Source organism: Orycteropus afer, unplaced genomic scaffold (genome assembly GCF_000298275.1).
Source record: "Orycteropus afer afer isolate SDZICR_OR568_19922 unplaced genomic scaffold, OryAfe1.0 scaffold00920, whole genome shotgun sequence".
Taxonomy (NCBI): Eukaryota; Metazoa; Chordata; class Mammalia; order Tubulidentata; family Orycteropodidae; genus Orycteropus; species Orycteropus afer.
Genome location: NW_006922507.1, coordinates 341896 through 349627, shown reverse-complemented (window position 1 = coordinate 349627; position 7732 = coordinate 341896).

The following is a 7732-nucleotide window of genomic DNA, read 5'->3' as shown; positions in this document are numbered from 1 at the left end:
TTTTTGAGGCTGTAAATCTTTACTGAAGTAGATCACTTTGTTTTCCCTCCGTGGAGTGGCTGGTGGGTTTGAACTGCTGACTTACTGGTTAGCAGCCAAGTGCCTTATCCACTATACCACCAGAGTTCCATCTAAATAAATTTCCTTCATCCTTTAAGGTAAATAAACCTGAAATGTGTTCTGTTCTATCTTTGGGTCTATTTTATGCATGGAAGTGAATTTCAAAATTTTGAAACAGATTATTCAATTCTTCTCTCCTAATCTAAAATTACATATATGAAAATGAAAGCATATATCTTGTGAACCTAATGGGGTTATCCAAAATATTAATATTCTCAGGCTATCGTTAATTTGTTATGTTTTACTGAAAAACTGTCATAGTCACTTTCTAAATACACGTTTAACTCTATGGATTTGGATTTGGATGATTTGGATGCAAATTACATATATTTTGTCTTAAATAATACATTACTGATTTTCCCTAAGATTCTTTTTTTTCTCTATTCTCTTTTCCATTGAGTGGTAATGTAATAGCTCAAAAACTAATCCAAATATTGCTAATTTGTACCTAGGAAGATATTTGAAATAAAGCACACAGATAAATGAATAGAGTAAGAGCTTTTACTACAGAAGTGACACATGTTTTATAGTTTCATTGTTGTTGTTGTTATTAGGTGCCTTTGAGTTGTCTCTGATTCATAGCAACCTTATGCACAGCAGAATGAAACAATGCCTGGTCCGGTGCCAGCTCCGCGATCCCTTCTATACTTGAGCCCATCGCCATAGCCGCCATATCAATCCATTTCATTGAGGGCCTTCCCCTCTTTAGTTGACCCTCCACCTTACCAAGCCTGGCATCCTTCTCCAGGGAATGGTCCCTTCTGACAACATGACCAAAGTAGATGAGACGAAGTCTGGCCATTCTCACTTCCAAGGAACATTCTGGCTGCACTTCTTCCAGGACAGATTTGTTAGTTCTTTTAGCAGTCCATCATAATATTAGCATTTTTCTCCAGCACCACATCTCAAAAGCATCAATTCTTCTGTGGTCTTCCTTATTCATTGTCCAGCTCTTACATGCATATGAGGGAATTGAAAATATCATGGCTTGTGTCAGGTGCACCTAGTCCTCAAGGAGACATCTTTGCTTCTCAGCATTTGAAAGAAGTCCTTTGCAGACAACTTGCCCAGTGCTATACGTCCTGACTACTGCCTCCATTGGCGTAGATTGTAGAACAAAGAATGCAAAGTCTTTGCAACTTTGATCTTTTCTCCATTTATCGTGATGCTGCTTATAGGTCCAGTTGTGAGAATTTTTGTTTTCCCTGTATTGAGATGTAATCCATACTGCAGACTGTTTTCTTCAATATTCCTCAGTAAGTGCTCCAAATCATCCTCACTTTCAGTAAGCAAAGTTGTGCCGTCAGCGTATAACAGGTTGTTAATGAGCCTTCCTCCAGTCCTGATGCCACATTCTTCATATAGTCCAGCTTCTTGGATTATTTGCTCAGCATATAGATTGAATAAGTATAGTGAAAGGATATAACCCTGACTCACTCCCTTCTGGATTTTAAACCATGCAGTGTCCCTTTGTTCTGTTTAAACAACAGCCTCCTGGTCTATGTACAGGTTCCTTATGAGTACAATTAAGTGTTCTGGAATTCCTATCCTTCTCAATGTTATCAACAATTTGTTATGATCCACACAGTCAAATGCATAGTCAATAAAACACAAGTAAACATCTTTCTGGTATTCTTTACTTTGAGCCAAGATCCATCATCTGACATCTGAGATGATATCCCTTGTGCCACGTCCTCTTCTGAATCCAGTCTGCACCTCTGGAAGTTCTCTGTCAATATGCTGTTGCAACCATTTTTGAATTATCTTCAGTAAGATCTTACTTGCATGCAATATAAATGATATTGTTCAATAATTTCCACATTCTGTGGGATCACCTTTCTTTGGAATGGGCACAAATATGGATCTCTTCCAGTCAGTTGGCCAGGTAGCTGTTTTCCAAATCTCTTGGCATAACCAAGTGAGTGCTTCCAGAGGGGCATCCATTTGTTGAAACATCTCAATGGGTATTCCATCAATCCCTAGGGCCTTGTTCTTTGCCAATTCCTTCAGTACAGCTTCAACTTCTTCCTTCAATACTATTAGTTCTTGATCATATGCCACCTCTGGAAATGGATGAACATCGACCACTTCTTTTTGGTACAGTGACTCTGTGGATTCCTTCCATGTTCTTTGATGCTTCCTGCATCATGCAATATTTTGCCCAGAGAATCTTTCAGTATTGAAACTCGAGGCTTGAATTTTTTCCTCAGTTCTTTCAGCTTGAGAAATGCTGAGCATGTTTTGCCCTTTTGGTTTTCTATCTCCAGGTCTTTGCACATTTCATTATAGTAATTGGCTTTGTTGCTCGAGCTGCTTTTTTAAATCTGTTCAGCTCTTTTATCTTGTCGCTTCTTTGATATGCTTTAGCTATTCTCCATTCAAGGGCAAGTTTCAGAGTCTCTTCTGACATTCTTTTTGGTCTTTTCTTCTTTTGTTGTCTTTTTAATGACCTCTTACTTTCTTCATGGATGATGTTCTTGATGTCATTTCACAATTCCTCTGGTTTTTGGTCACTGGTGTTCAATGCATCAAATCTATTCTTTAGATGGTCTCTAAATTCAGGAGGAATATATTTAAGATCATATTTTGGCTCTCATGGACTTGTTTTAATTGTTTTCAACTTCAAGTTGAACTTGCATATGAGCAGTTGATGGTCTGTTCCACAATCAGCTCCTGGCCTTGCTTTGGCTGAAGATATTGAGCTTTTCCATCACCTCTTGCCACAGATGTAGTCAGTCTGATTCCTATGTAGTCCATCTGGAGAAGTCCATGTGTATAGACACTGTTTGTGTTGTTGAAAAAAAATGTATTTGTAATGAATAAGTCATTGGTCTTGCAAAATTCTATCATGTGATCTCCAGCATTATTTTAGGTCACCAAGGCCAAATTTTCCAACTACTGGTGATTCTTCTTTGTTTCCAACTTTTGCATTCCAGTCACCAGTGAGAATGAACACATCTTGATTGCACGTTTGGTCAATTTCAGACTGCAGAAGTTGATAAAAATCTTCAATTTCCTCATCTTTGGCTTTGTTGGTTGGTGCATAAATTTGAATAATAGTCATATTAACTGGTACATAGTTTTATTAGAGAAAAGTGATCATTTTAAATCAGATTTAAGCTCATGAAAATTCATGAACACATACACTCCACACATACGTGCATATGTATGAATGTGTATGTAAATGTATGTGTTTGTGCATGTGTGTTAGAGGAAATTAATTTATAATTAGAGTATAGTCATCCCTCGTTATCTGCAGAGGATTGATACCAGGACCTGCCTCACCCCCATATCAAAATCCACAGATGCTTAATCCCTTACACAAAATAGTGTAGTATCTCTAGGTTACTTGTAACTACTAATACAATATATATCTATGTAAATAACACTTTACACTCCTCTTAGCCTTTGAGGGATTTCTTTGATCACTTAGTTGTGTTTATTTTTTTCCCTAAATACTTTTGATCCAAGGTTAGTTACGGATGGTTGAATCAGCGGATGGAGAACAAGGGAGATGGAGAGCTGACTGTTTAATCAAGTAAAGAATAGCATTTTGCAAGAGATCAGGGAACCTAGGAACAGGAGGGAGTGATACAGCTAGGGATCAATTAAGTAGCATTGTTGGTTACTGAATAACACTGTTGGTTGTAACTATTATCTCTTAAATTATCATAAAATTTAATATATATATATATACTCCAGAACTATTTTGCAAGTATGAAAGTTGAGAAAGAAAAAAGTCAAGTAGTTTGAACAAAGTTATACAGTTGATGAGTGGTGGAAGAAATCTAATTTTCAAACACCTGTGCCTGAAAACCTATGGCCTCCCTTGCCAAGCAGATCAGTAATGAAATAGATTTTGACACAAAGGAACATATCTCAAGGACTTCTCAAAGACTCAAATATGTGAATGCTAACACGCTATTTAATTTGTATGTGGAATTTCTATTTTATAGTTTAGAATCATTATCTTTGGATTTATCAGATGTTTTCCAATTCTATAGCCACTTCCCCCAGTGGGTTTCATTTCTAAACTCGTTTACATTTTATGTAAACAAACAAGGCTTTATATTCTGCAAGTGAGTTTTCTACATGAATAAATAAATGAATGCAATTTAGAATACTATGACCACTATCACAGCTTTATTATGTAGTGGTTTTTGGCAATCAGTTTATCTCATTCATTAGCCTGCCATGTGTATTATTCAAATCATATGAACAACACCACAGCAAATAACTGTATGTCATGTTGTTGTTGTTGTTATGTGCCATCAAGTCGGACCTGACTCATAGTGACCCCTCCTTGGGTTTCTGAGGCAGTATCATTACGAAAGTAGATTGCCCCACCTTCCTTCCGAACTGTATGTCATAGACATTCAAAACCTCTGAGTTACAAACTATGAACATGAAGTATGTTGCTGCCAGCTTCTACTAGAGTTATTCAGGTTTGTTTTTGTTTATTTGCTTAGGTTTTTAAACCATGCTGTTAATCACATGTTTTGAGGAATTTCCCTATAATAAAAATTCCTCCCACATGAATTCCCCATCACTGGGAGCCTACATAGCTATGTGGAGAAATGCTGTAGAAGTCATTTGGTCAGTGTGAACTAAGAATTCCAACTCTCAATTTAATAGACAAAAAATACACACACACACATGCACAAACACACACATATATATATACATACTCATTCATACATATGCACATATATGTGGAGTGTATGTGTTCATGAGTTTTTATGAGCTTAAATGTGATTTAAAATAAAAAACCAAACTCACTGCTGTTGAGTCAGTTCTGACTCACAGGGACCCCTCCTTGGGTTTCTGAAGTGGTATCTCTACAGAAGTAGATTGCCCAATCTTCCTTCCCAGGAGTGGCTGGTGGGTTTGAAGTGCCAGCCTTCTGGTTAGCAGTCAAATGCCTTAGGCATTACGCCACCAGAGAGCCTATAAATCTGATTTATGGTTGTTAAATTTTATTTGAAACATGTAAAATAGATATATAACTAGCATCTGCCATAATTATTGACTTTGTGTAAATGCTTTGATCATTTTTTTAAAGACATTCTCACTGCCCTGGTTATATGCTTCATTAGCTGACATAGTCATATCCACAATTACATTTGGGAATCATCGGACTAGATGGATGTTAGTGATTGCACAAACAAAAATAGTCTGTATGAGATGCTTCAGCATTACTGATGCAGAAAGCTTTGATTCTCATACACTCTTGTACTAATTCTCACTGATCTTTCTTCTAGAACATCTAACGATTTGAATGGGGATTCTTCTAAGTTATTTCATGTTCTATCATTTCCCTTAGGATTGTTTTATAGAAATCCTGTTGAGTACTCTTCTTCTTCTTTTTCTTTTTCTTTTTTTTTACCAGTTTGTGTAGCGCACTCCAACTCATAGCAATCCCATGTGTGCTACAGTAGATCTGTATATTTTTAATGGCTGATTTTTAGAAGGGAGCTCTGGTGGTATAGTGCCTAAGGCATATGACTGCTACCCAAAAGGCTGATAGTTCAAACCCACCAGCCACTCCTTAGAAGGAAGATTGGGCAATCTTCTTCTGTAGTGATACCACCTTGGAAACCCGAAGAGGGGTCACTATGCTTTGGAACTGACTTGATGGCAGTGAGTTGATTTTTAAGAAGTAAATTGCCAGGCCTTTCTTCAGCTGAATATTCTTCTCTACACATGCCTCTATTCAACAGGATACACACCTTTATATACAGGTATTCACTGCTTAATGTCCAATAGGGCAACACACAACCACATATATGTCTGTGGTCCCATGTCCCATAGGTTTTTTTTTTTTTTTAAAGGATAAGCAGCTCTCCTCTGTTGATTATTTTTCCCTCCTTGTTATAAAGATCCCAAACCCAGACATTTAAAATGCTGGACCACCGGTGGGCTGTAGGCTCATGAGGCAGAGGATGTGGCTTTGGGTGCAGGCTCCTAGGCTTTGTCCAGTGGACAGGCAGACAGTAGCACTGGGGATTTCCGGGACTGGGCTGCTCCTGCTGCTCAGGCAGGCAGAACAGAGGGTGGGCAGGACATGCTTCACTCCATCCTCACTTGCTTTCTGTTGCTCCATTCCTGCTGCCACCATCTCAGCCACTCCCACTGCCTCCCTCTATCCTTCAGCCTCTGCCAGGAGCCCTAGCTGCTGCAGCAGTCGCAGCAACAGCAGCAAGGACAATCGGAAGTTGGCTATGAGGTTTTAATATGGTATTCACACAGAACCCAACTCACATAACATCCCATTTCACAGAATGGTATTGTGGACATTAAATGACACAAACTTGTAGTTCATTATAAATCTTTTTTAACTCCCTTGACTTCCAGAAGTCTCTAGTCTACACTGATGCACAATATATAGTGTATTTTCCCCTTTAAATAATGTATGTATGTATTTATTTATTTTGCATTTTAAATGTGTTTTACTATAGCTCATTCAAATACGTTTTGGAGTTAAGTAGATTTAGTCACAAATAATAAAATGCTTTTGATTTTAGCTTCAGATTTTATCTTAATCACCCTATTGGAAGCAAATGCTTTTTTGTAGATTGTGATTTAAGGTTTTGTTCATTTTTTAAAACAGTCTTTCAGATATTGGCTTCAAAGTGTATTTTAGGCAGTTAGGGTCTAATCTCATAGTCAACTGGAGCAATTCAGGTTTTTTTTTTTGCATAGTTTTCCTGGTCAAAAACCAAACCAAATTCACGGCCATCAAGTCCATTCCAACATATCGTGACCCCCTTTGTGTTGTGGGTTTGAACCACCAACTTTCTGGTTAGCAGTCAAATGCCTTAGGCACTAAGCCACGAGAATGCCTTAGTTTTCCCTCTAGGGCAAGCCTAAAACATGACATCTCTCAGGACAGGCAGTAGGAACAAATGTGTATGATATTGCTGTGTAAAGTTGAATGAAAAATTCACTATGAAGAACTTGATATTTTCTTGTGGTGGTGGGTGGAGTTAGGTGAAGATTTGAGATGATTACATTGGGAGGTTATAGCACTGCAATTATCTGTTCATATTTAGTCAGTCCTTTGCTTTATTTTATTTTTTCCCCAGGTTTCCTATATCCCTCTTTTATCTATCAATGGTTTCTTCTCTACATATATATGCTAACCAGAAGCTGGCAGTTCAAACCCACCAGCCACTCCTCAGAAGGAAGATGGGGCAATCTACTTCCATAGTGATACTGCCTCGAAAAACCCAAGGAGGGGTCACTATGAGTCGGGTCTGACTCGACAGCACATAACCATATATAACAATAACAACAACAACTTATATATACATATATAAAACATAATATTTATATATGTGTTGTTTATATAAAATAAATTTATGATACATTTTTTAAAACATACCTTTATTTATAATTATGTATTCTATAGATGATTTTCTTTTTTTATTAAATACCTTATATTTAATACCTATTAAAATATTATATTTATTTTGCTACATGAACATATGCATAATTCATTGCTTTTAGTAATGCAAAATACTAAATATCCACATTTTAAAAAATATAATATCCACATTTTAGTTCTTATTTCCACCAGTTATGGGCATTTATGTATTTCAAGCTTGTTGGT